The sequence below is a fragment of the Microtus pennsylvanicus genome, chromosome 7 (assembly GCF_037038515.1).
Source record: "Microtus pennsylvanicus isolate mMicPen1 chromosome 7, mMicPen1.hap1, whole genome shotgun sequence".
NCBI lineage: Eukaryota > Metazoa > Chordata > Mammalia > Rodentia > Cricetidae > Microtus > Microtus pennsylvanicus.
In genome coordinates, this window is record NC_134585.1 from 61,658,446 (window position 1) to 61,684,582 (window position 26,137).

Below are 26,137 nucleotides of genomic sequence, written 5' to 3' on the forward strand. Positions count from 1 at the left end.
ACAGATGTTCCTAGAGCAGAGTTAAGACAGTGTGTTCCTAACGCAGAGTTGCGGTGTATGTGCATGGAGCAGAGTGAAGACAGGGTGATCCTAATCCAGAGTGAAGACAGTGTGTTCCTAGAGCAGAGTGAAAACAGTTTGTTCCTAACGCAGAGTGAAGACAGCGTGATCCTAATGCAGAGTGAAGACAGTGTGTTCCTAATGCAGTGTGAAGACAGTGTGTTCCTAACGCAGAGTGAAGACAGTGTGTTCCTGACGCAGAGTTGCTGTGTATGTGCATGGATCAGAGTGAAGTCGGTGTGTTCCTAGAGCAGAGTGAAGACAATGTGTTCCTAGAGCAGAGTGAAGACTGTGTGTTCCTAACACAGAGTTGCGGTGTATGTAAATATTGCAGAGTGAAGACAGTGTGATCTAATCCAGAGTGAAGACAGTGTGTTCCTAGAGCAGAGTGAAAACAGTGTGTTCCTATTGCAGACTAAAGACAGTGTGTTTTTAATGCAGAGTGAAGACAGTATGTTCCTGGAGCAGAGTGAAGACAATGTGTTACTAGAGCAGAGTTAAGACAGTATGTTCCTGGAGCACAGTGAAGACAGTGTGTTCCTAAAGCAGAGTGAAGACAGTGTGTTCCTAGAGTAGAATGAAGACAGTGTGTTCCTAATGGAGAGTGAAGACAGTATGTTCCTGGAGCAGAGTGAACACAGAGTGTTCCTAGAGCAGAGTGAAGACAGTGTGTTCCTAAGCAGAGTGAATACAATGTGTTCCTAGAGCAGAGTGAAGACAGTGTGTTCCTAGAGCAGAGTGAAGACAGTGTGTTCCTAACGCAGAGTGAAGACAGTGTGTTCGTATCGCAAAGTTGCAGTGTATGTGCATGGAGCAGAGTGAAGACAGTTTGATCCTAGAGCAGAGTGAAGACAGTATGTTCCTAGAGCAGAGTGAAGACAGTTTGTTCCTAAAGCAGAGTGAAGACAGTGTGTTCCTAGAGCAGAGTAAAAACAGTGTGTTCCTAACGCAACGTGAAGACACTGTGTTCCTAATGCAGTGTGAAGACTGTGTGTTCCTAGAGCAGAATGAAGACAGTGTGGTCCTAGAGCAGAGTGAAGACAGTGTGTTCCTAATGCAGAGTGAAGACAGTATGTTCCTAGAGCAGAGTGAATACAGTGTGTTCCTGAGCAGAGTGAAGACAGTGTGCTCCTAGAGCAGAGTGGAGACAGTGTGTTCCTAAGACAGAATGAAGACAGTGTGTTCCTAGAGCAGAGTGAAGACAGTCTGTTCCTAGAAGAGAGTGAAAACAGTGTATTCCTAAGGCAGAGTGAAGACAGCGTGATCCTAATGCAGAGTGAAGACAGTGTGTTCCTAGAAGAAGTGAAGAAAGTATGTTCCTAATGCAGAGTGAAGACAGTGTGTCCTAACGCAGATTTGCGGTGTATGTGCATGGAGCAGAGTGAAGACAGTGTGTTGCTAACGCAGAGTGGAGACAGTATGTTCCTAACGGAGAGTGAAGACAGTGTGTTCCTAACACAGAGTTGCGGTGTATGTAAATGGAGCAGAGTGAAGACAGTGTGATTCTAATCCAGAGTGAAGACAGTGTGTTCCTAGAGCCGTGTGAAGACAGTGTGTTCCTAACGCAGAGTTGTCTTGTATGTGCATGGAGCTGAGTGAAGACAGTGTGATCCTAATGCAGAGTGAAGACAGTGTGTTCCTAGAGCAGAGTGAAGAAATATGTTCCTAACGCAGAGTGAAGATAGTGTGTCCTAACGCAGTGTTGCGGTGTATGTGCATGGAGCAGAGTGAAGACAGAGTGAAGACAGTGTGTTCCTAGAGCAGAGTGAAGACAGTATGTTCCTAACGCAGATTGAAGACAGTGTGTCCTAACGTAGAGTTGCGGTGTATGTGCATGGAGCAGAGTGAAGACAGTGTGTTGCTAACGCAGAGTGAAGACAGTATGTTCCTAACGCAGAGTGAAGACAGTGTGTTCATAACGCAGAGTTGCTGTGTATGTGCATGGATCAGAGTGAAGTCGGTGTGTTCCTAGAGCAGAGTGAAGACAATGTGTTCCTAGAGCAGAGTGAAAACTGTGTGTTCCTAACACAGAGTTGCGGTGTATGTAAATATAGCATAGTGAAGACAGTGTGATCCTAATCTAGAGTGAAGACAGTGTGTTCCTAGAGCAGAGTGAAAACAGTGTGTTCCTATTGCAGACTGAAGACAGTGTGTTTTTAATGCAGAGTGAAGACAGTATGTTCCTGGAGCAGAGTGAAGACAGTGTGTTCCTAGAGCAGAGTGAAGACAGTGTGTTCCTAGAGTAGAATGAAGACAGTGTGTTCCTAATGGAGAGTGAAGACAGTATGTTCCTGGAGCAGAGTGAACACAGAGTGTTCCTAGAGCAGAGTGAAGACAGTGTGTTCCTAAGCAGAGTGAATACAATGTGTTCCTAGAGCAGAGTGAAGACAGTGTGTTCCTAGAGCAGAGTGAAGACAGTGTGTTCCTAACGCAGAGTGAAGACAGTGTGTTCGTATCGCAAAGTTGCAGTGTATGTGCATGGAACAGAGTGAAGACAGTTTGTTCCTAGAGCAGAGTGAAGACAGTATGTTCCTAGAGCAGAGTGAAGACAGTGTGTTCCTAAAGCAGAGTGAAGACAGTGTGTTCCTAGAGCAGAGTGAAAACAGTGTGTTCCTAACGCAAACTGAAGACACTGTGTTCCTAATGCAGAGTGAAGACAGTGTGTTCTTAATGTAGAGTGAAAAGAGTGTGTTCCTAGAGCAGAGTGAAGAGAGTGTTTTCCTAATGCAGAGTTAGGATGTATGTGCATGGAGCAGAGTGAAGACAGTGTGATCCTAATGCAGTGTGAAGACAGTGTGTTCCTAGAGCAGAGTGAAAACAGTGTGTTCCTAGAGCAGAATGAAAACAGTGTGGTCCTAGAGCAGAGTGAAGACAGTGTGTTCCTAATGCAGAGTGAAGAAAGTATGTTCCTAGAGCAGAGTGAAGACAGTGTGTTCCTGAGCAGAGTGAAGACAGTGTGTTCCTAGAGCAGAGTGGAGACAGTGTGTTCCTAAGACAGAGTGAAGACAGTGTGTTCCTAGAGCAGAGTGAAGACAGTCTGTTCCTAGAAGAGAGTGAAAACAGTGTATTCCTAAGGCAGAGTGAAGACAGCGTGAACCTAATGAAGAGTGAAGACAGTGTGTTCCTAGAAGAAATGAAGAAAGTATGTTCCTAACGCAGAGTGAAGACAGTGTGTCCTAACGCAGAGTTGCGGTGTATGTGCATGGAGCAGAGTGAAGACAGTGTGTTCCTATAGCAGAGTGAAGACAGTATGTTCCTAACGCAGAGTGAAGACAGTGTGTCCTAACGCAGGGTTGCGGTGTATGTGCATGGAGCAGAGTGAAGATAGTGTGTTGCTAACTCAGAGTGAAGACAGTATGTTTCTAACGCAGAGTGAAGACAGTGTGTTCCTAACGCAGAGTTGCTGTGTATGTGCATGGAGCAGAGTGAAGACAGTGTGTTCCTATCACAGAGTGAAGAAAGTGTGTTCCTAGAGCAGAGTGAAGACAGGTGTTCCTAATGCAGAGTGAAGACAGTGTGTTCCTAATGCAGAGTGAAGACATTGTGATCCTAATGCAGAGTGAAGACAGTGTGTTCCTAGAGCAGTGTGAAGACAGTGTGTTCCTAACGCAGAGTTGTCTTGTATGTGTATGGAGCAGAGTGAAGACAGTGTGATCCTAATGCAGAGTGAAGACAGTGTGTTCCTAACGCCGAATTGTATTGTATGTGTATGGAGCAGATTGAAGACAGTGTTATCCTAATGCAGAGTGAAGACAGTGTGTTCCTAGAGCAGAGTGAAAACAGTGTGTTCCTAAGGCAGAGTGAAGACAGTGTGTTCCTAGAGCAGTGTGAAGACAGTGTGTTCCTAACGCAGAGTTGTCTTGTATGTGTATGGAGCAGAGTAAAGACAGTGTGATCCTAATGCAGAGTGAAGACAGTGTGTTCCTAGAGCAGAGTGAAGAAAGTATGTTCCTAACGCAGAGTGAAGACAATGTGTCCTAACGCAGAGATGCGGTGTATGTGCATGGAGCAGAGTGAAGACTGTGTGTTCCTAATGCAGAGTGAAGACAGTGTGTTCCTAGAGCAGAGTGAAGACAATGTGTTCCTAGAGCAGAGTGAAGACAGTGTGTTCCTAGAGTAGAGTGAAGACAATGTGTTCCTAACGCAGAGTTGCGGTGTATGTGCATGGAGCAGAGTGAAGACTGTGTGTTCCTAATGCAGAGTGAAGACAGTGTGTTCCTAGAGCAGAGTGAAAACAATGTGTTCCTATTGCAGAGTGAAGACAGTGTGTTCCTAATGCAGAGTGAAGACAGTATGTTCCTGGAGCAGAGTTAAGACAGATGTTCCTAGAGCAGAGTTAAGACAGTGTGTTCCTAACGCAGAGTTGCGGTGTATGTGCATGGAGCAGAGTGAAGACAGGGTGATCCTAATCCAGAGTGAAGACAGTGTGTTCCTAGAGCAGAGTGAAAACAGTTTGTTCCTAACGCAGAGTGAAGACAGCGTGATCCTAATGCAGAGTGAAGACAGTGTGTTCCTAATGCAGTGTGAAGACAGTGTGTTCCTAACGCAGAGTGAAGACAGTGTGTTCCTGACGCAGAGTTGCTGTGTATGTGCATGGATCAGAGTGAAGTCGGTGTGTTCCTAGAGCAGAGTGAAGACAATGTGTTCCTAGAGCAGAGTGAAGACTGTGTGTTCCTAACACAGAGTTGCGGTGTATGTAAATATTGCAGAGTGAAGACAGTGTGATCTAATCCAGAGTGAAGACAGTGTGTTCCTAGAGCAGAGTGAAAACAGTGTGTTCCTATTGCAGACTAAAGACAGTGTGTTTTTAATGCAGAGTGAAGACAGTATGTTCCTGGAGCAGAGTGAAGACAATGTGTTACTAGAGCAGAGTTAAGACAGTATGTTCCTGGAGCACAGTGAAGACAGTGTGTTCCTAAAGCAGAGTGAAGACAGTGTGTTCCTAGAGTAGAATGAAGACAGTGTGTTCCTAATGGAGAGTGAAGACAGTATGTTCCTGGAGCAGAGTGAACACAGAGTGTTCCTAGAGCAGAGTGAAGACAGTGTGTTCCTAAGCAGAGTGAATACAATGTGTTCCTAGAGCAGAGTGAAGACAGTGTGTTCCTAGAGCAGAGTGAAGACAGTGTGTTCCTAACGCAGAGTGAAGACAGTGTGTTCGTATCGCAAAGTTGCAGTGTATGTGCATGGAGCAGAGTGAAGACAGTTTGATCCTAGAGCAGAGTGAAGACAGTATGTTCCTAGAGCAGAGTGAAGACAGTTTGTTCCTAAAGCAGAGTGAAGACAGTGTGTTCCTAGAGCAGAGTGAAAACAGTGTGTTCCTAACGCAACGTGAAGACACTGTGTTCCTAATGCAGTGTGAAGACTGTGTGTTCCTAGAGCAGAATGAAGACAGTGTGGTCCTAGAGCAGAGTGAAGACAGTGTGTTCCTAATGCAGAGTGAAGACAGTATGTTCCTAGAGCAGAGTGAATACAGTGTGTTCCTGAGCAGAGTGAAGACAGTGTGCTCCTAGAGCAGAGTGGAGACAGTGTGTTCCTAAGACAGAATGAAGACAGTGTGTTCCTAGAGCAGAGTGAAGACAGTCTGTTCCTAGAAGAGAGTGAAAACAGTGTATTCCTAAGGCAGAGTGAAGACAGCGTGATCCTAATGCAGAGTGAAGACAGTGTGTTCCTAGAAGAAGTGAAGAAAGTATGTTCCTAATGCAGAGTGAAGACAGTGTGTCCTAACGCAGATTTGCGGTGTATGTGCATGGAGCAGAGTGAAGACAGTGTGTTGCTAATGCAGAGTGGAGACAGTATGTTCCTAACGGAGAGTGAAGACAGTGTGTTCCTAACACAGAGTTGCGGTGTATGTAAATGGAGCAGAGTGAAGACAGTGTGATTCTAATCCAGAGTGAAGACAGTGTGTTCCTAGAGCAGAGTGAAAACAGTGTGTTCCTAATGCAGAGTGAAGACAGTGTGTTCCTAGAGCCGTGTGAAGACAGTGTGTTCCTAACGCAGAGTTGTCTTGTATGTGCATGGAGCTGAGTGAAGACAGTGTGATCCTAATGCAGAGTGAAGACAGTGTGTTCCTAGAGCAGAGTGAAGAAATATGTTCCTAACGCAGAGTGAAGATAGTGTGTCCTAACGCAGTGTTGCGGTGTATGTGCATGGAGCAGAGTGAAGACAGAGTGAAGACAGTGTGTTCCTAGAGCAGAGTGAAGACAGTATGTTCCTAACGCAGATTGAAGACAGTGTGTCCTAACGTAGAGTTGCGGTGTATGTGCATGGAGCAGAGTGAAGACAGTGTGTTGCTAACGCAGAGTGAAGACAGTATGTTCCTAACGCAGAGTGAAGACAGTGTGTTCATAACGCAGAGTTGCTGTGTATGTGCATGGATCAGAGTGAAGTCGGTGTGTTCCTAGAGCAGAGTGAAGACAATGTGTTCCTAGAGCAGAGTGAAAACTGTGTGTTCCTAACACAGAGTTGCGGTGTATGTAAATATAGCATAGTGAAGACAGTGTGATCCTAATCTAGAGTGAAGACAGTGTGTTCCTAGAGCAGAGTGAAAACAGTGTGTTCCTAGAGCAGAGTGAAGACAGTGTGTTCCTAGAGTAGAATGAAGACAGTGTGTTCCTAATGGAGAGTGAAGACAGTATGTTCCTGGAGCAGAGTGAACACAGAGTGTTCCTAGAGCAGAGTGAAGACAGTGTGTTCCTAAGCAGAGTGAATACAATGTGTTCCTAGAGCAGAGTGAAGACAGTGTGTTCCTAGAGCAGAGTGAAGACAGTGTGTTCCTAACGCAGAGTGAAGACAGTGTGTTCGTATCGCAAAGTTGCAGTGTATGTGCATGGAACAGAGTGAAGACAGTTTGTTCCTAGAGCAGAGTGAAGACAGTATGTTCCTAGAGCAGAGTGAAGACAGTGTGTTCCTAAAGCAGAGTGAAGACAGTGTGTTCCTAGAGCAGAGTGAAAACAGTGTGTTCCTAACGCAAACTGAAGACACTGTGTTCCTAATGCAGAGTGAAGACAGTGTGTTCTTAATGTAGAGTGAAAAGAGTGTGTTCCTAGAGCAGAGTGAAGAGAGTGTTTTCCTAATGCAGAGTTAGGATGTATGTGCATGGAGCAGAGTGAAAACAGTGTGATCCTAATGCAGTGTGAAGACAGTGTGTTCCTAGAGCAGAGTGAAAACAGTGTGTTCCTAGAGCAGAATGAAAACAGTGTGGTCCTAGAGCAGAGTGAAGACAGTGTGTTCCTAATGCAGAGTGAAGAAAGTATGTTCCTAGAGCAGAGTCAAGACAGTGTGTTCCTGAGCAGAGTGAAGACAGTGTGTTCCTAGAGCAGAGTGGAGACAGTGTGTTCCTAAGACAGAGTGAAGACAGTGTGTTCCTAGAGCAGAGTGAAGACAGTCTGTTCCTAGAAGAGAGTGAAAACAGTGTATTCCTAAGGCAGAGTGAAGACAGCGTGAACTTAATGAAGAGTGAAGACAGTGTGTTCCTAGAAGAAATGAAGAAAGTATGTTCCTAACGCAGAGTGAAGACAGTGTGTCCTAACGCAGAGTTGCGGTGTATGTGCATGGAGCAGAGTGAAGACAGTGTGTTGCTAACACAGAGTGAAGACAGTATGTTCCTAACGCAGAGTGAAGACAGTGTGTTCCTAACACAGAGTTGCGGTGTATGTAAATGGAGCAGAGTGAAGACAGTGTGATCCTAATCCAGAGTGAAGACAGTGTGTTCCTAGAGCAGAGTGAAAACAGTGTGTTCCTATTGCAGACTGAAGACAGTGTGTTTTTAATGCAGAGTGAAGACAGTATGTTCCTGGAGCAGAGTGAAGACAGATGTTCCTAGAGCAGAGTGAAGACAGTGTGTTCATAAGCAGAGTGAAGACAGTGTTTTCCTAGAGCAGAGTGAAGACAGTGTGTTCTTAAGCAGTGTGAAGACAGTGTGTTCCTAGAGCAGAGTGAATATAGTGTGTTCCTAATGCAGCATGAAGACAATGTGTTTCTAGAGCAGAGTGAAGACAGAGTGTTCCTAGAGCAGAGTGAAGACAGTGTGTTCCTAATGCAGAGTGAAGACAGTATGTTCCTGGAGCAGAGTGAACACAGAGTGTTCCTAACGCAGAGTGAAGACAGTGTGTTCGTATCGCAGAGTTGCAGTGTATGTGCATGGAGCAGAGTGAAGACAGTTTGTTTTTAGAGCAGAGTGAAGACAGTATGTTCCTAGAGCAGAGTGAAGATAGTGTGTTCCTAAAGCAGAGTGAAGACAGTGTGTTCCTAATGCAGAGTGAAGACAGTGTGTTCCTAATGCAGACTGAAGATAGTGTGTTCCTAACTCAGAGTGAAGACAGTATTTTCCTGGAGCAGAGTGAACACAGAGTATACCTAGAGCAGTGTGAAGACAGTGTGTTCCTAAGCAGAGTGAAGACAGAGTGTTCCTAGAGCAGAGTGAAGACAATGTGTTCCTAGAGCAGAGTGAAGACAATGTGTTCCTAACGCAGAGTTGCGATGTATGTGCATGGAGCAGAGTGAAGACAGTGTGTTCCTAATGCAGAGTGAAGACAGTGTGTTCCTAGAGCAGAGTGTTAACAAAGTGTTCCTATTGCAGAGTGAAGACAGTGTGTTCCTAATGCAGAGTGAAGAGTGTATGTTCCTGGAGCAGAGTTAAGACAGATGTTCCTAGAGCAGAGTTAAGACAGTGTGTTCCTAACGCCGAGTTGCGGTGTATGTGCATGGAGAAGAGTGAAGACAGTGTGTTCCTAGAGCAGAATGAAAACAGTGTGTTTCTAACGTAGAGTGAAGACAGTGTGTCCTAACGCAGAGTTGCGGTGTATGTGCATGGAGTAGAGTGAAGACAGTGTGTTGCTAACGCAGAGTGAAGACAGTATGTTTCTAAGGCAGAGTGAAGACAGTGTGTTCCTAATGCAGAGTGAAGAAAGTGTGTTCCTAGAGCAGAGTGAAGACAGTGTGTTCCTAATGCAGAGTGAAGACAGTGTGTTCCTAATGCAGAGTGAAGACATTGTGATCCTAATGCAGAGTGAAGACAGTGTGTTGCTAACGCAGAGTGATGACAGTATGTTTCTAACGCAGAGTGAAGACAGTGTGTTCCTAACGCAGAGTGAAGAAAGTGTGTTCCTAGAGCAGAGTGAAGACAGTGTGTTCCTAATGCAGAGTGAAGACAGTGTGTTCCTAATGCAGAGTGAAGACATTGTGATCCTAATGCAGAGTGAAGACATTGTGTTCCTAGAGCAGAGTGAAAACAGTGTGTTCCGAATGCAGAGTGAAGACAGTGTGTTCCTAGAGCCGTGTGAAGACAGTGTGTTCCTAACGCAGAGTTGTCTTGTATGTGCATGGAGCAGAGTGAAGACAGTGTGATCCTAATCCAGAGTGAAGACAGCGTGTTCCTAGAGCAGAGTGAAGAAAGTATGTTCCTAACGCAGAGTGAAGATAGTGTGTCCTAACGCAGAGTTTCGGTGTATGTGCATGGAGCAGAGTGAAGACAGTGTGTTGCTAACGCAGAGTGACGACAGTATGTTCCTAACGCAGAGTGAAGACAGTGTTTTCCTAACACAGAGTTGCGGTGTATGTAAATGGAGCAGAGTGAAGACAGTGTGATCCTAATCCAGAGTGAAGACAGTGTGTTCCTAGAGCAGAGTGAAAACAGTGTGTTCCTATTGCAGACTGAAGACAGTGTGTTTTTAATGCAGAGTGAAGACAGTATGTTCCTGGAGCAGAGTGAAGACAGATGTTCCTAGAGCAGAGTGAAGACAGTGTGTTCCTAATGCAGAGTGAAGACAGTATGTTCCTGAAGCAGAGTGAACACAGAGTGTTCCTAGAGCAGAGTGAAGACAATGTGTTCCTAGAGCAGAGTTAAGACAGTATGTTCCTGGGGCAGAGTGAAGACAGTGTGTTCCTAAAGCAGAGTGAAGACAGTGTGTTCCTAGAGTAGAATGAAGACAGTGTGTTCCTAATGCAGAGTGAAGACAGTATGTTCCTGGAGCAGAGTGAACACAGAGTGTTCCTAGAGCAGAGTGAAGACAGTGTGTTTCTAAGCAGAGTGAATACAATGTGTTCCTAGAGCAGAGTGAAGACAGTGTGTTCCTAGAGCAGAATGAAGACAGTGTGTTCCTAACACAGAGTGAAGACAGTTTGTTCGTATCGCAGAGTTGCAGTTTATGTGCATAGAGCAGTGTGAAGACAGTTTGTTCCTAGAGCAGAGTGAAGACAGTATGTTTCTAGAGCAGAGTGAAGACAGTGTGTTCCTAAAGCAGAGTGAAGACAGTGTGTTCCTAGAGCAGAGTGAAAACTTTGTGTTCCTAACGCAAATTGAAGACACTGTGTTCCTTATGTAGAGTGAAGACAGTGTGTTCTTAATGTAGAGTGAAAAGAGTGTGTTCCTAGAGCAGAGTGAAGAGAGTGTTTTCCTAATGCAGAGTTGCGTTGTATGTGCATGGAGCAGAGAGAAGACAGTGTGTTCCTAATGCAGAGTGAAGACAGTGTGTTCCTAGAGAAGAGTGAAGACAGTGTGTTCCTAACACAGAGTTGCGGTGTATGTAAATGGAGCAGAGTGAAGACAGCGTGAACTTAATGAAGAGTGAAGACAGTGTGTTCCTAGAAGAAATGAAGAAAGTATGTTCCTAACGCAGAGTGAAGACAGTGTGTCCTAACGCAGAGTTGCGGTGTATGTGCATGGAGCAGAGTGAAGACAGTGTGTTGCTAACGCAGAGTGAAGACAGTATGTTCCTAACGCAGAGTGAAGACAGTGTGTTCCTAACACAGAGTTGCGGTGTATGTAAATGGAGCAGAGTGAAGACAGTGTGATCCTAATCCAGAGTGAAGACAGTGTGTTCCTAGAGCAGAGTGAAAACAGTGTGTTCCTATTGCAGACTGAAGACAGTGTGTTTTTAATGCAGAGTGAAGACAGTATGTTCCTGAAGCAGAGTGAAGACAGATGTTCCTAGAGCAGAGTGAAGACAGTGTGTTCATAAGCAGAGTGAAGACAGTGTTTTCCTAGAGCAGAGTGAAGACAGTGTGTTCTTAAGCAGTGTGAAGACAGTGTGTTCCTAGAGCAGAGTGAATATAGTGTGTTCCTAATGCAGCATGAAGACAATGTGTTTCTAGAGCAGAGTGAAGACAGAGTGTTCCTAGAGCAGAGTGAAGACAGTGTGTTCCTAATGCAGAGTGAAGACAGTATGTTCCTGGAGCAGAGTGAACACAGAGTGTTCCTAACGCAGAGTGAAGACAGTGTGTTCGTATCGCAGAGTTGCAGTGTATGTGCATGGAGCAGAGTGAAGACAGTTTGTTTTTAGAGCAGAGTGAAGACAGTATGTTCCTAGAGCAGAGTGAAGATAGTGTGTTCCTAAAGCAGAGTGAAGACAGTGTGTTCCTAATGCAGAGTGAAGACAGTGTGTTCCTAATGCAGACTGAAGATAGTGTGTTCCTAACTCAGAGTGAAGACAGTATTTTCCTGGAGCAGAGTGAACACAGAGTATACCTAGAGCAGTGTGAAGACAGTGTGTTCCTAAGCAGAGTGAAGACAGAGTGTTCCTAGAGCAGAGTGAAGACAATGTGTTCCTAGAGCAGAGTGAAGACAATGTGTTCCTAACGCAGAGTTGCGATGTATGTGCATGGAGCAGAGTGAAGACAGTGTGTTCCTAATGCAGAGTGAAGACAGTGTGTTCCTAGAGCAGAGTGTTAACAAAGTGTTCCTATTGCAGAGTGAAGACAGTGTGTTCCTAATGCAGAGTGAAGAGTGTATGTTCCTGGAGCAGAGTTAAGACAGATGTTCCTAGAGCAGAGTTAAGACAGTGTGTTCCTAACGCCGAGTTGCGGTGTATGTGCATGGAGAAGAGTGAAGACAGTGTGTTCCTAGAGCAGAATGAAAACAGTGTGTTTCTAACGTAGAGTGAAGACAGTGTGTCCTAACGCAGAGTTGCGGTGTATGTGCATGGAGTAGAGTGAAGACAGTGTGTTGCTAACGCAGAGTGAAGACAGTATGTTTCTAAGGCAGAGTGAAGACAGTGTGTTCCTAATGCAGAGTGAAGAAAGTGTGTTCCTAGAGCAGAGTGAAGACAGTGTGTTCCTAATGCAGAGTGAAGACAGTGTGTTCCTAATGCAGAGTGAAGACATTGTGATCCTAATGCAGAGTGAAGACAGTGTGTTGCTAACGCAGAGTGATGACAGTATGTTTCTAACGCAGAGTGAAGACAGTGTGTTCCTAACGCAGAGTGAAGAAAGTGTGTTCCTAGAGCAGAGTGAAGACAGTGTGTTCCTAATGCAGAGTGAAGACAGTGTGTTCCTAATGCAGAGTGAAGACATTGTGATCCTAATGCAGAGTGAAGACATTGTGTTCCTAGAGCAGAGTGAAAACAGTGTGTTCCGAATGCAGAGTGAAGACAGTGTGTTCCTAGAGCCGTGTGAAGACAGTGTGTTCCTAACGCAGAGTTGTCTTGTATGTGCATGGAGCAGAGTGAAGACAGTGTGATCCTAATCCAGAGTGAAGACAGCGTGTTCCTAGAGCAGAGTGAAGAAAGTATGTTCCTAACGCAGAGTGAAGATAGTGTGTCCTAACGCAGAGTTTCGGTGTATGTGCATGGAGCAGAGTGAAGACAGTGTGTTGCTAACGCAGAGTGACGACAGTATGTTCCTAACGCAGAGTGAAGACAGTGTTTTCCTAAGGCAGAGTTGCTGTGTATGTGCATGGAGCAGAGTGAAGTCGGTGTGTTCCTAGAGCAGAGTGAAGACAATGTGTTCCTAGAGCAGAGTGAAGACAGTGTGTTCCTAACACAGAGTTGCGGTGTATGTAAATGGAGCAGAGTGAAGACAGTGTGATCCTAATCCAGAGTGAAGACAGTGTGTTCCTAGAGCAGAGTGAAAACAGTGTGTTCCTATTGCAGACTGAAGACAGTGTGTTTTTAATGCAGAGTGAAGACAGTATGTTCCTGGAGCAGAGTGAAGACAGATGTTCCTAGAGCAGAGTGAAGACAGTGTGTTCCTAATGCAGAGTGAAGACAGTATGTTCCTGAAGCAGAGTGAACACAGAGTGTTCCTAGAGCAGAGTGAAGACAATGTGTTCCTAGAGCAGAGTTAAGACAGTATGTTCCTGGGGCAGAGTGAAGACAGTGTGTTCCTAAAGCAGAGTGAAGACAGTGTGTTCCTAGAGTAGAATGAAGACAGTGTGTTCCTAATGCAGAGTGAAGACAGTATGTTCCTGGAGCAGAGTGAACACAGAGTGTTCCTAGAGCAGAGTGAAGACAGTGTGTTTCTAAGCAGAGTGAATACAATGTGTTCCTAGAGCAGAGTGAAGACAGTGTGTTCCTAGAGCAGAATGAAGACAGTGTGTTCCTAACACAGAGTGAAGACAGTTTGTTCGTATCGCAGAGTTGCAGTTTATGTGCATAGAGCAGTGTGAAGACAGTTTGTTCCTAGAGCAGAGTGAAGACAGTATGTTTCTAGAGCAGAGTGAAGACAGTGTGTTCCTAAAGCAGAGTGAAGACAGTGTGTTCCTAGAGCAGAGTGAAAACTTTGTGTTCCTAACGCAAATTGAAGACACTGTGTTCCTAATGTAGAGTGAAGACAGTGTGTTCTTAATGTAGAGTGAAAAGAGTGTGTTCCTAGAGCAGAGTGAAGAGAGTGTTTTCCTAATGCAGAGTTGCGTTGTATGTGCATGGAGCAGAGAGAAGACAGTGTGTTCCTAATGCAGAGTGAAGACAGTGTGTTCCTAGAGAAGAGTGAAGACAGTGTGTTCCTAACACAGAGTTGCGGTGTATGTAAATGGAGCAGAGTGAAGACAGTGTGATCCTAATCCAGAGTGAAGACAGTGTGTTCCTAGAGCAGAGTGAAAACAGTGTCTTCCTATTGCAGACTGAAGACAGTGTGTTTTTAATGCAGAGTGAAGACAGTATGTTCCTGGAGCAGAGTGAAGACAGATGTTCCTAGAGCAGAGTGAAGACAGTGTGTTCCTAATGCAGAGTGAAGACAGTATGTTCCTGAAGCAGAGTGAACACAGAGTGTTCTTAGAGCAGAGTGAAGACAGTGTGTTCCTAGAGCAGAGTTAAGACAGTATGTTCCTGGAGCAGAGTGAAGACAGTGTGTTCCTAACGCAGAGTGAAGACAGTGTTTCCTAACACAGAGTTGCGGTGTATGTGCATGGAGCAGAGTGAAGACAGTGTGTTCCTAGAGCAGAGTGAAGACAGTATGTTCCTAACGCAGAGTGAAGACAGTGTGTTCCTAACGCAGAGTTGCTGTGTATGTGCTTGGAGCAGAGTGAAGTCAGTGTGTTCCTAGAGCAGAGTGAAGACAATGTGTTCCTAGAGAAGAGTGAAGACAGTGTGTTCCTAACACAGAGTTGCGGTGTATGTAAATGGAGCAGAGTGAAGACAGTGTGATCCTAATCCAGAGTGAAGACAGTGTGTTCATAGAGCAGAGTGAAAACAGTGTGTTCCTATTGCAGACTGAAGACAGTGTGTTTTTAATGCAGAGTGAAGACAGTATGTTCCTGGAGCAGAGTGAAGACAGATGTTCCTAGAGCAGAGTGAAGACAGTGTGTTCCTAATGCAGAGTGAAGACAGTATGTTCCTGAAGCAGAGTGAACACAGAGTGTTCCTAGAGCAGAGTGAAGACAGTGTGTTCCTATAGCAGAGTTAAGACAGTATGTTCCTGGAGCAGAGTGAAGACAGTGTGTTCCTAAAGCAGAGTGAAGACAGTGTGTTTCTAGAGCAGAGTGACGACAGTGTGTTCCTAACTTAGAGTGAAGACAGTGTATTTCTAACGAAGAGTTGTCTTGTATGTGCATGGAGCAGAGTGAAGACAGTGTGATCCTAATGCAGAGTGAAGACAGTGTGTTTCAAGAGCAGAGTGAAGAAAGTATGTTCCTAACGCTGAGTGAAGACAGTGTGTTAACACAGAGTTGCGGTGTATGTGCATGGTGCAGAGTGTAGACAGTGTGTTGCTAACGCAGAGTGAAGACAGTATGATCCTAACGCAGAGTGAAGACAGTGTGTTCTTAACGCAGAGTTGCTGTGTATGTGCATGGAGCAGAGTGAAGACAGTGTGTTCCTAACGCAGAGTTGTCTTGTATGTGCATGGAGCAGAGTGAAGACAGTGTGATCCTAATCCAGAGTGAAGACAGCGTGTTCCTAGAGCAGAGTGAAGAAAGTATGTTCCTAACGCAGAGTGAAGATAGTGTGTCCTAACGCAGAGTTTCGGTGTATGTGCATGGAGCAGAGTGAAGACAGTGTGTTGCTAACGCAGAGTGACGACAGTATGTTCCTAACGCAGAGTGAAGACAGTGTTTTCCTAAGGCAGAGTTGCTGTGTATGTGCATGGAGCAGAGTGAAGTCGGTGTGTTCCTAGAGCAGAGTGAAGACAATGTGTTCCTAGAGCAGAGTGAAGACAGTGTGTTCCTAACACAGAGTTGCGGTGTATGTAAATGGAGCAGAGTGAAGACAGTGTGATCCTAATCCAGAGTGAAGACAGTGTGTTCCTAGAGCAGAGTGAAAACAGTGTGTTCCTATTGCAGACTGAAGACAGTGTGTTTTTAATGCAGAGTGAAGACAGTATGTTCCTGGAGCAGAGTGAAGACAGATGTTCCTAGAGCAGAGTGAAGACAGTGTGTTCCTAATGCAGAGTGAAGACAGTATGTTCCTGAAGCAGAGTGAACACAGAGTGTTCCTAGAGCAGAGTGAAGACAATGTGTTCCTAGAGCAGAGTTAAGACAGTATGTTCCTGGGGCAGAGTGAAGACAGTGTGTTCCTAAAGCAGAGTGAAGACAGTGTGTTCCTAGAGTAGAATGAAGACAGTGTGTTCCTAATGCAGAGTGAAGACAGTATGTTCCTGGAGCAGAGTGAACACAGAGTGTTCCTAGAGCAGAGTGAAGACAGTGTGTTTCTAAGCAGAGTGAATACAATGTGTTCCTAGAGCAGAGTGAAGACAGTGTGTTCCTAGAGCAGAATGAAGACAGTGTGTTCCTAACACAGAGTGAAGACAGTTTGTTCGTATCGCAGAGTTGCAGTTTATGTGCATAGAGCAGTGTGAAGACAGTTTGTTCCTAGAGCAGAGTGAAGACAGTATGTTTCTAGAGCAGAGTGAAGACAGTGTGTTCCTAAAGCAGAGTGAAGACAGTGTGTTCCTAGAGCAGAGTGAAAACTTTGTGTTCCTAACGCAAATTGAAGACACTGTGTTCCTAATGTAGAGTGAAGACAGTGTGTTCTTAATGTAGAGTGAAAAGAGTGTGTTCCTAGAGCAGAGTGAAGAGAGTGTTTTCCTAATGCAGAGTTGCGTTGTATGTGCATGGAGCAGAGAGAAGACAGTGTGTTCCTAATGCAGAGTGAAGACAGTGTGTTCCTAGAGAAGAGTGAAGACAGTGTGTTCCTAACACAGAGTTGCGGTGTATGTAAATGGAGCAGAGTGAAGACAGTGTGATCCTAATCCAGAGTGAAGACAGTGTGTTCCTAGAGCAGAGTGAAAACAGTGTCTTCCTATTGCAGACTGAAGACAGTGTGTTTTTAATGCAGAGTGAAGACAGTATGTTCCTGGAGCAGAGTGAAGACAGATGTTCCTAGAGCAGAGTGAAGACAGTGTGTTCCTAATGCAGAGTGAAGACAGTATGTTCCTGAAGCAGAGTGAACACAGAGTGTTCTTAGAGCAGAGTGAAGACAGTGTGTTCCTAGAGCAGAGTTAAGACAGTATGTTCCTGGAGCAGAGTGAAGACAGTGTGTTCCTAACGCAGAGTGAAGACAGTGTTTCCTAACACAGAGTTGCGGTGTATGTGCATGGAGCAGAGTGAAGACAGTGTGTTCCTAGAGCAGAGTGAAGACAGTATGTTCCTAACGCAGAGTGAAGACAGTGTGTTCCTAACGCAGAGTTGCTGTGTATGTGCTTGGAGCAGAGTGAAGTCAGTGTGTTCCTAGAGCAGAGTGAAGACAATGTGTTCCTAGAGAAGAGTGAAGACAGTGTGTTCCTAACACAGAGTTGCGGTGTATGTAAATGGAGCAGAGTGAAGACAGTGTGATCCTAATCCAGAGTGAAGACAGTGTGTTCATAGAGCAGAGTGAAAACAGTGTGTTCCTATTGCAGACTGAAGACAGTGTGTTTTTAATGCAGAGTGAAGACAGTATGTTCCTGGAGCAGAGTGAAGACAGATGTTCCTAGAGCAGAGTGAAGACAGTGTGTTCCTAATGCAGAGTGAAGACAGTATGTTCCTGAAGCAGAGTGAACACAGAGTGTTCCTAGAGCAGAGTGAAGACAGTGTGTTCCTATAGCAGAGTTAAGACAGTATGTTCCTGGAGCAGAGTGAAGACAGTGTGTTCCTAAAGCAGAGTGAAGACAGTGTGTTTCTAGAGCAGAGTGACGACAGTGTGTTCCTAACTTAGAGTGAAGACAGTGTATTTCTAACGAAGAGTTGTCTTGTATGTGCATGGAGCAGAGTGAAGACAGTGTGATCCTAATGCAGAGTGAAGACAGTGTGTTTCAAGAGCAGAGTGAAGAAAGTATGTTCCTAACGCTGAGTGAAGACAGTGTGTTAACACAGAGTTGCGGTGTATGTGCATGGTGCAGAGTGTAGACAGTGTGTTGCTAACGCAGAGTGAAGACAGTATGATCCTAACGCAGAGTGAAGACAGTGTGTTCTTAACGCAGAGTTGCTGTGTATGTGCATGGAGCAGAGTGAAGTCAGTGTGTTCCTAGAGCAGAGTGAAGACAATGTGTTCCTAGAGCAGAGTGAAGACAGTGTGTTCCTAACGCAGAGTTGCGGTGTATGTGCATGGAGCAGAGTGAAGACAGTGTCATCCTAATCCAGAGTGAAGACAGTGTCTTCCTATTTCAGAGTGAAGACAGCGTGATCCTAATGCAGAGTGAAGACAGTGTGTTCCTAGAAGAAGTGAAGAAAGTATGTTCCTAACTCAGAGTGAAGACAGTGTGTCCTAACGCAGAGTTGCGGTGTATGTGCATGGAACAGAGTGAAGACAGAGTGAAGACAGTATGTTCCTAACGCAGAGTGAAGACAGTGTGTCCTAACGCAGAGTTGCGGTGTATGTGCATGGAGCAGAGTGAAGACTGTGTGTTGCTAACGCAGAGTGAAGACAGTATGTTCCTAACGCAGAGTGAAGACAGTGTGTTCCTAACGCAGAGTTGCTGTGTATGTGCATGGAGCAGAGTGAAGTCAGTGTGTTCCTAGAGCAGAGTGAAGACAATGTGTTCCTAGAGAAGAGTGAAGACAGTGTGTTCCTAACACAGAGTTGCGGTGTATGTAAATGGAGCAGAGTGAAGACAGTGTGATCCTAATCCAGAGTGAAGACAGTGTGTTCCTAGAGCAGAGTGAAAACAGTGTCTTCCTATTGCAGACTGAAGACAGTGTGTTTTTAATGCAGAGTGAAGACAGTATGTTCCTGGAGCAGAGTGAAGACAGATGTTCCTAGAGCAGAGTGAAGACAGTGTGTTCCTAATGCAGAGTGAAGACAGTATGTTCCTGAAGCAGAGTGAACACAGAGTGTTCCTAGAGCAGAGTGAAGACAGTGTGTTCCTAGAGCAGAGTTAAGACAGTATGTTCCTGGAGCAGAGTGAAGACAGTGTGTTCCTAACGCAGAGTGAAGACAGTGTTTCCTAACACAGAGTTGCGGTGTATGTGCATGGAGCAGAGTGAAGACAGTGTGTTCCTAGAGCAGAGTGAAGACAGTATGTTCCTAACGCAGAGTGAAGACAGTGTGTTCCTAACGCAGAGTTGCTGTGTATGTGCTTGGAGCAGAGTGAAGTCAGTGTGTTCCTAGAGCAGAGTGAAGACAATGTGTTCCTAGAGAAGAGTGAAGACAGTGTGTTCCTAACACAGAGTTGGGTGTATGTAAATGGAGCAGAGTGAAGACAGTGTGATCCTAATCCAGAGTGAAGACAGTGTGTTCCTAGAGCAGAGTGAAAACAGTGTGTTCCTATTGCAGACTGAAGACAGTGTGTTTTTAATGCAGAGTGAAGACAGTATGTTCCTGGAGCAGAGTGAAGACAGATGTTCCTAGAGCAGAGTGAAGACAGTGTGTTCCTAATGCAGAGTGAAGACAGTATGTTCCTGAAGCAGAGTGAACACAGAGTGTTCCTAGAGCAGAGTGAAGACAGTGTGTTCCTATAGCAGAGTTAAGACAGTATGTTCCTGGAGCAGAGTGAAGACAGTGTGTTCCTAAAGCAGAGTGAAGACAGTGTGTTTCTAGAGCAGAGTTAAGACAGTATGTTCCTGGAGCAGAGTGAAGACAGTGTGTTCCTAAAGCAGAGTGAAGACAGTGTGTTTCTAGAGCAGAGTGACGACAGTGTGTTCCTAACTTAGAGTGAAGACAGTGTATTTCTAACGAAGAGTTGTCTTGTATGTGCATGGAGCAGAGTGAAGACAGTGTGATCCTAATGCAGAGTGAAGACAGTGTGTTTCAAGAGCAGAGTGAAGAAAGTATGTTCCTAACGCTGAGTGAAGACAGTGTGTTAACACAGAGTTGCGGTGTATGTGCATGGAGCAGGGTGTAGACAGTGTGTTGCTAACGCAGAGTGAAGACAGTATGTTCCTGGAGCAGAGTGAACACAGAGTGTTCCTAGAGCAGAGTGAAGACAGTGTGTTCCTAAGCAGAGTGAAGACAGTGTGTTCCTAGTGCTGAGTGAAGGCAGTGTGTCCCTCGAGCAGAGTGAAGACAGTGGGTTCCTAACGCAGAGTGAAGACAGTGTGTTCGTATCGCAGACTTGCAGTGTATGTCAATGGAGCAGAGTGACGACAGTTTGTTCCTAGAGCAGAGTGAAGACAGTGTGTTCCTAACGCAGAGGGAAGACAGTGTAATCCTAATGCAGAGTGAAGACAGTGTGTTCCTAATGCAGAGTGAAGACAGTGTGTTCCTAGAGCAGAGTAAAGACATTGTTTTCCTAGAGCAGAGTGAAGACTGTGTGTTATTAATGCAGAGTGAAAAGAGTGTGTTCTTGAGTAGAGTGAAGACAGAGTGTGTCTAATGTAGAGTTGCGATGTATATGCATGGAGCAGAGTGAAGACAGTGTGATCCTAATGCAGAGTGAAGACAGTGTGTTCCTAGAGCAGAGTGAAGACAGTGTGTTCCTAGAGCATAGTTGCGGTGTTTGTGCATGGAGCAAAGTGAAGACCGTGTGTTCCTAACGCAGAGTGAAGACATTGTGTACCTAGAGCATAGTGACGACAGTGTGTTCCTACAGCAGAGTAAAAACAGTGTGTTCCTAGAGGAGAGTGAAGACAGTGTGTTCCTAATGCAGAGTGAAGACAGTGTGTTCCTAACGCAGAGTTGCAGTGTATGTGCATGGAGCAAAGTGAAGACAGTGTGTTCCTAGAGCAGAGTTGCGGTGTCCGTGCATTGAGCAGAGTGAAAACAGTGTTTTCCTAACTCAGAGTGAAGACAGTGTGTTCCTAACGCAAATTGAAGACAGTGTTTTCCTAATGCAGAGTGAAGATAGTGTGTTCCTAATGTAGAGTGAAAAGAGTGTGTTTCTAGAGCAGAGTGAAGACAGTGTGTTTCTAATGTAGAGTGAAGACAGTATGTTCCTAGAGCAGAGGGAAAACAGTGTGATCCTAATGCAGAGTGAAGACAGTGTTATCCTTGAGCAGAGAGAAGACAGTGTGTTCCTAGAGGAGAGTGAAGACAGTGTGTTCCTAGAGCAGAGTGAAGACAGTGTGTTCCTATTGCAGAGTGAAGACAGTGTGTTCCTAATGCAGAGTGAAGACAGTGAAGACAGTGTGTTCTAGGGCAGAGGGAAGACAGTGTGTTCCTATCGCAGAGTTGCAGTATGTGCATGGAGCAGAGTGAAGACAGTGTGTTCCTAATGCAGAGTGAAGACAGTGAAGACAGTGTGTTCTAGAGCAGAGTGACGACAGTGTGTTCCTAACTTAGAGTGAAGACAGTGTATTTCTAACGAAGAGTTGTCTTCTATGTGCATGGAGCAGAGTGAAGACAGTGTGATCCTAATGCAGAGTGAAGACAGTGTGTTAACACAGAGTTGCGGTGTATGTGCATGGAGCAGAGTGTAGACAGTGTTTTGCTAACGCAGAGTGAAGACAGTATGTTCCTAACGCAGAGTGAATACAGTGTGTTACTAACGCAGAGTTGCTGTGTATGTGCATGGAGCAGAGTGAAGACAGTGTGTTCCTAGAGCAGAGTGAAGACAATGTGTTTATAGAGCAGAGTGAAGGCAGTGTGTTCCTAACGCAGAGTTGGGGTGTATGTGCATGGAGCAGTGTGAAGACCGTGTGATCCTAATCCAGAGTGAAGACAGTGTGTTCCTACAGCAGATTGAAAACAGTGTGTTCCTAACGCAAAGTGAAGACAGTGCGTTCCTAAAGCAGAGTGAAGACATTGTGTTCCTAATGCAGAGTGAAGACAGTGTGTTCCTAATGCAGAGTGAAGACAGTGTGTTCCTAATGCAGAGTGAAGACTTTGTGATCCTAATGCAGAGTGAAGACAGTGTGTTCCTAGAGCAGAGTGAAAACAGTGTGTTCCTAACGTAAAGTGAAGACAGTGTGTTCCTAATGCAGAGTGAAGACAGTGTGTTTTTAATGGAGAGTGAAAAGAGTGTGTTCCTAGAGCAGAGTTAAGACAGTGTGTTCCTAATGCAGAGTTGCGGTGTATGTGCATGGAGCATAGTGAAGTGGGTGTGATCCTAATGCAGAGTGAAGACAGTGTGTTCCTAGAGCAGAGTGAAAACAGTATGTTCCTAGAGCAGAGTGAAGACAGTGTGTTCCTAGAGCAGAGTGAAGACATTGTGTTCCTATTGCAGAGTGAAGACAGTGTGTTCCTAGAGCAGAGTGAAAACAGTGTATTCCTAACGCAGAGTGAAGACAGCGTGATCCTAATGCAGAGTTAAGACAGTGTGTTCCTAGAAGTGAAGTAGTATGTTCCTAACGCAGACTGAAGACAGTATTTTCCTAATGCAGAGTGAAGACAATGTGTTCTTAACGCAGAGTTGCTGTGTATGTGCATGGAGCAGAGTGAAGTCGGTGTGTTCCTAGAGCAGAGTGAAGACAATGTGTTCCTAGAGTAGAGTGAAGACAGTGTGTTCCTAACGCAGAGTTGCGGTGTATGTGCATGGAGCAGAGTGAAGACAGTGTGATCCTAATCCAGAGTGAAGACAGTGTGTTCCTAGAACAGAGTGAAAACAGTGTGTTCCTATTGCAGAGTGAAGACAGTGTGTTCCTAATGCAGAGTGAAGACAGTATGTTCCTGGAGCAGAGTGAAGACAGAGTGTTCCTAGAGCAGAGTGAAGACAGTGTGTTCCTAATACAGAGTGAAGACAGTATGTTCCTGGAGCCGAGTGAACACAAAGTGTTCCTAGAGCAGAGTGAAGACAGTGTGTTCATAAGCAGAGTGAAGACAGTGTTTTCCTAGGGCAGAGTGAAGACAGTGTGTTCCTAGAGCTGAGTGAAGACAGTGTGTTCCTAATGCAGAGTGAAGACAGTTTGATCGTATCGCAGAGTTGCAGTGTATGTGCATGGAGCAGAGTGAAGACAGTTTTTTTTACAGCAGAGTGAAGACAGTATGTTCCTCGAGCAGAGTGAAGACAGAGTGTTCCTAGAGCAGAGTGAAGTCAGTGTGTTCCTAACGCAGAGTGAAGACAGTGTGTTCATAATGCAGAGTGAAGATAGTGTGTTCCTAGAGCAGAGTAAAGTCATTGTGTTCCTAGAGCAGAGTGAAGACAGTGTGTTCCTAAAGCAGAGTGAATACAGTGTGTTCCTAGAGTAGAGTGAAGACAGTGTGTTTCTAATGTAGAGTTCCGATTTATGTGCATGGAGAAGAGTGAAGACAGTGTGATCCTAACGCAGAGTGAAGGCAGTTTGTCCTAACGCAGAGTTGCGGTGTATGTGCATGGATCAGAGTAAAGACAGTGTGTTGCTAAAGCAGAGTGAAGACAGTATGTTTCTAACGCAGAGTGAAGAGAGTGTGTTCCTAACGCAGTTGCTGTGTATGTGCATGGAGCAGAGTGAAGACAGTATGTTTTTAATGCAGAGTTAAGACAGTATGTTTCTAGAGCAGGGTGAAGACAGTGTGTTCCTAGAGCAGATGGAAGACAGTGTGTTCCTATCGCAGATTTGCAGTATGTGCAGGGAGCAGAGTGAAGACAGTGTGTTTCTAGAGCAGAGTGACGACAGTGTGTTCCTAGAGCAGAGTGAAAACAGTGTGGTCCTAATGCAGAGTGAAGACAGTGTGTTCCTAGAGCAGTGTGAAGACAATGTGTTCCTAACGCAGAGTTGTCTTGTATGTGCATGGAGCAGAGTGAAGACAGTGTGATCCTAATGCAGAGTGAAGACAGTATGTTCCTAGAGCAGAGTGAAGACAGTGTGTTCCTAGAGCAGAGGGAAGACAGTGTGTTCCTATCGCAGAGTTGAAGTATGTGCATGGAGCAGAGTAAAGACAGTGTGTTGCTAACGCAGAGTGAAGACAGTATGTTCCTAACGCAGAGTGAAGACAGTGTGTTCCTAACGCAGAGTTGCTGTGTATGTGCATGGAGCAGAGTGAAGTCAGTGTGTTCCTAGAGCAGAGTGAAGACAGTGTGTTCCTAGAGCAGAGTGAAGACAGTGTGTTCCTAGAGGAGAGTGAAGACAGTGTGTTCCTAAGGCAGAGTGAAGACAGTGTGCTCGTATCGCAGAGTTGCAGTGTATGTGCATGGAGCAGAGTGAAGACAGTTTGTTCCTAGAGCAGAGTGAAGACAGTATGTTCCTAGAGCAGAGTGAAGACAGTGTGTTCCTAATGCAGAGTGAAGATAGTGTGCTCCTAGAGTAGAGTGAAGACAGTGTGTTTCTAATGTAGAGTTGCGATGTATGTGCTTGGAGCAGAGTGAAGACAGTGTGATCCTAATGCAGAATGAAGGCAGTGTGTTCCTAGAGCAGAGTGAAGACAGTGTGTTCCTAGAGCAGAGTTGCGGTTTATGTGCAGGGAGCATAGTAAAGACAGTGTGTTCCTAGAGCAGAGTGAAGACAGTGTGTTCCAAGAGCAGAGTGAAGACAGTGTGTTCCTACAGCAGATTGAAAACAGTGTGTTCCTAACGCAAAGTGAAGACAGTGCGTTCCTAAAGCAGAGTGAAGTCATTGTGTTCCTAATGCAGAGTGAAGACAGTGTGTTCCTAATGCAGAGTGAAGACAGTGTGTTCCTAATGCAGAGTGAAGACATTGTGATCCTAATGCAGAGTGAAGACAGTGTGTTCCTAGAGCAGAGTGAAAACAGTGTGTTCCTAACGTAAAGTGAAGACAGTGTGTTCCTAATGCAGAGTGAAGACAGTGTGTTCCTAATGGAGAGTTAAAAGAGTGTGTTCCTAGAGCAGAGTTAAGACAGTGTGTTCATAATGCAGAGTTGCGGTGTATGTGCATTGAGCATAGTGAAGTGGGTGTGTTCCTAGTGCAGAGTGAAGACAGTGTGTTCCTAGAGCAGAGTGAAGACATTGTGTTCCTATTGCAGAGTGAAGACAGTGTGTTCCTAGAGCAGAGTGAAAACAGTGTATTCCTAACGCAGAGTGAAGACAGCGTGATCCTAATGCAGAGTGAAGACAGTGTGTTCCTAGAAGTGAAGAAAGTATGTTCCTAACGACGAGTGAAGACAGTGTGCCTAACGCAGAGTTGCGGTGTATGTGCATGGAGCAGAGTGAAGAGTGTGTTGCTAACGCAGAGTGAAGACAGTATTTTCCTAACGCAGAGTGAAGACAGTGTGTTCTTAACGCAGAGTTGCTGTGTATGTGCATGGAGCAGAGTGAAGTCAGTGTGTTCCTAGAGCAGAGTGAAGACAATGTGTTCCTAGAGTAGAGTGAAGACAGTGTGTTCCTAACGCAGAGTTGCAGTGTATGTGCATGGAGCAGAGTGAAGACAGTGTGATCCTAATCCAGAGTGAAGACAGTGTGTTCCTAATGCAGAGTGAAGACAATATGTTCCTAATGCAGAGTGAAGACATTGTTATCCTAATGCAGAGTGAAGACAGTGTGTTCCTAGAGCAGAGTGAAAACAGTGTGTTCCTAGAGCAGAGTGAAAACAGTGTGTTCCTAAAGCAGAGTTAAGACAGTGTGTTCCTAGAGCAGATTGAAGACAGTGTGTTCCTAAAGCAGAGTGAAGACAGTATGTTCCTGGAGCAGAGTGAAGACAGAGTGTTCCTAGAGCACATTGAAGACAGTGTGTTCCTAATACAGAGTGAAGACAGTATGTTCCTGGAGCCGAGTGAACACAAAGTGTTCCTAGAGCAGAGTGAAGACAGTGTGTTCCTAAAGCAGAGTTAAGACAGTGTGTTCCTAGAGCAGATTGAAGACAGTGTGTTCCTAATGCAGAGTGAAGACAGTATGTTCCTGGAGCAGAGTGAAGACAGAGTGTTCCTAGAGCACATTGAAGACAGTGTGTTCCTAATACAGAGTGAAGACAGTATGTTCCTGGAGCCGAGTGAACACAAAGTGTTCCTAGAGCAGAGTGAAGACAGTGTGTTCATAAGCAGAGTGAAGACAGTGTGTTCCTAGAGCAGAGTGAAGACAGTGTGTTCCTAGAGCTGAGTGAAGACAGTGTGTTCCTAATGCAGAGTGAAGACAGTTTGATCGTATCGCAGAGTTGCAGTGTATGTGCATGGAGCAGAGTGAAGACAGTTTTTTTTAGAGCAGAGTGAAGACAGTATGTTCCTAGAGCAGAGTGAAGACAGAGTGTTCCTCGAGCAGAGTGAAGACAGTGTGTTTCTAACGCAGAGTGAATACAGTGTGTTCCTAGAGTAGAGTGAAGACAGTGTGTTTCTAATGTAGAGTTCCGATTTATGTCCATGGAGCAGAGTGAAGACAGTGTGATCCTAACGCAGAGTGAAGACAGTTTGTCCTAACGCAGAGTTGCGGTGTATGTGCATGGAGCAGAGTAAAGACAGTGTGTTCCTAAAGCAGAGTGAAGACAGTATGTTTCTAACGCAGAGTGAAGAGAGTGTGTTCCTAACGCAGTTGCTGTGTATGCGCATGGAGCAGAGTGAAGACAGTATGTTTTTCATGCAGAGTTAAGACAGTATGTTCCTAGAGCAGGGTGAAGACAGTGTGTTCCTAGAGCATACGGAAGACAGTGTGTTCCTATCGCAGATTTGCAGTATGTGCATGGAGCAGAGTGAAGACAGTGTGTTTCTAGAGCAGA